Genomic DNA, 2,349 nt, shown 5'->3' with positions numbered 1-2,349 from the left:
ACATCAAAATTTAGGAAGCACTGCTCTCAACAGCAGACACTCACACACTCAACCATATATGCCCAGCCCGAGCTTTCTTCTAACTCACTGATCAAACTGAATTATTGTGAGCTGATCATCAATTTAGCCTATTATTTACACCCTTTGCTTCGCTCTTTCTTAATCTGATTCTCTCTTGTTTTTAGTTCGTCGCTCTCTAGCACCCCCTCACAAAGGCTCAGCATGGAAAATTAAGTAAAAGTAGTTTCAAAACTATTCTTTTTAGCAAGTTGGGTAAAAAGCTTAGGGAGGAAGGAGTTACAAAGTATATTCCCGAAAGGGTTTTTATTTGAGCTCAACCCAGATGTCAGCTGCAGTGGCCCTGTCGCATGAGATTTAGATTAAATTAGCTCAAGCTGACTCTGCGATGTCCAGCGGGAAGTTTAATGCCTTTCTCAAGACTGCTGCAAATTCCTGGGGGCGTGCTTCTCAGGGCCACTCCTGGCTCTGAGCTCGTGTTCAGTATGCCCTTGGTCGTGCACCCCTGTCCTCACCCAGCTCCTCTGCTCTGTACTCCTCACCACCGCGGACTTGGAAAGGCTGCTCTATCCCTGATTTCTCCCCTCCCCTACAATGTTCAGAAGCCTCAACTGAAGCTTTGAGAAGACAGAGATGGTTTACACTCAAGCAATGTCCGATGGCTACTGGACATCTCTGTCCTCAATGTCCTTCACCAATGCCCCACTCCGCAGATCCAGATCTCTGCCTCGCTGCACCTCCCACCCTGTTCTCTAGCCCCCTCCCCTCATTTCTGCTTTCCTCCATCCCCAAATGCCTGCTCCACTTCTTATGTGATTCGTCAGCAATTTTGTTTTGTTTTACAGGCGCCTTCTAATTCATAACCTTCAAAATTTCAAATTGTTTTCCTGAACAAAGTTCCTTTCCTACAAAGCCCCTAGTTACAGCTATTTAAATGCTAATTTTCTCATCCCACTATATGAGGAACACACCAAGGGCCTTTAGGATGCTGTGGTGAGGCTGCCTTTTGGTCAAGAGATCTGCGTGCTCCTGAGTTAGTGACATGAAGAAGTTCTGGGAATTGAGTAGGTTAGAAAGGGAGAGTCCAGCCATCCATGCAGGGTTTGCTAACAGATGGCACACTGGGTATGAGTCCTGCAGTCCATCATCCTTCCTTGCCTATATGTGACAGGAGACTAGGAAACTGATTTGAATAAGACTACAGAGGATAGATTTCTCCCTTTCTGCTCACCCAGGCAGGGAGAGAAAGGGAGTTTCCCTTGTCAAGCCAAGTGAGGAGACTCTGGGGTCCCCAGGAAGAGCAAAGTGATAGAGTTTCTGGGAGCAATTGGCCTGTGTTGCCTGAATCTTGCCTTAAAACACCTAAGGCAAGAGTCGCTTCCTCTGATGGCAAAGCCAGTGAAGAGGACCATGGTGGGAACAGCCTGCAGTTCCAGCTCGTGGTGGTGCAAGGATGCTGAGCTTTCCTGTGAATCAGTCTGAGTCATCTCAAAGTTTTTCGCCCAAGAGGAATCACCATGCCTGCATGGCATGGCGGGCTGAGATGACTCCACTAGAAAGAGGCTTGAATGTGCCTTTGGATGTAGGAGGTGAGGGGGTGTCACACACAGTTATCTGCAGGGTGGCTCACTGTGCCAAGGAATGGTACAGTGAGAGGTCCCCACTGAGAGGAGCAGGGTCTCCAGATAACCCACTACGATGCCCAAGAAGGAAAAGAGCCAGCATCTGAGGCCCCCATGGAGCCAATCCCACCACCAGCAGCCATGGAAGACACCTTTTCTTCTACTCACTCCTTACCTCCCTGGGAGGACCAGACTCATCAGATGTGAGTGATGGAGGAGGAGAAAAGAAATTAATCATGTTACTCTTCTCTCTTCAAGGATGCAGAATCTTGTCACTCGCCACCCCCTCACCATAAGAGCCTCACTACAACCATGCTTGCTATTGGGGGCATGTACTGTATTTTCCAAACTCGCTTGCAGACAAACTGGTTCTGGGCAATGCAATATAGGTGGGAGTACTATGGGGCACTTTAAGGCCTGGCCATAAAATCCTGGATCCCTGAGTCACTGCATGGAAGAGAACTGCCCGGCCTTCCATGGATCCGAGTGACAAAGTTTTATTATGCTAAAGGACCAAAATTTTAGGGATTTTTGTTTTGCTTTTATGACTACAGCATGGTTTAACCTGCCCTAATAACATACCCAACGGCTGTGCCTGGGTCAGGCCTGATGTGGCAGAGCAAGGGATGGAAGAAGCTTTCAATGAGGTGAGTAACACATTAAAGTTTTCATATTAGCCTGGAAAATAATGCTTAGTACTGGAAGATAC

The sequence above is a fragment of the Propithecus coquereli genome, unplaced genomic scaffold, assembly GCF_000956105.1.
Source record: "Propithecus coquereli isolate 6110/MARCELLA unplaced genomic scaffold, Pcoq_1.0 Scaffold129, whole genome shotgun sequence".
NCBI lineage: Eukaryota > Metazoa > Chordata > Mammalia > Primates > Indriidae > Propithecus > Propithecus coquereli.
Note: the sequence above shows the minus strand (reverse complement) of the source record.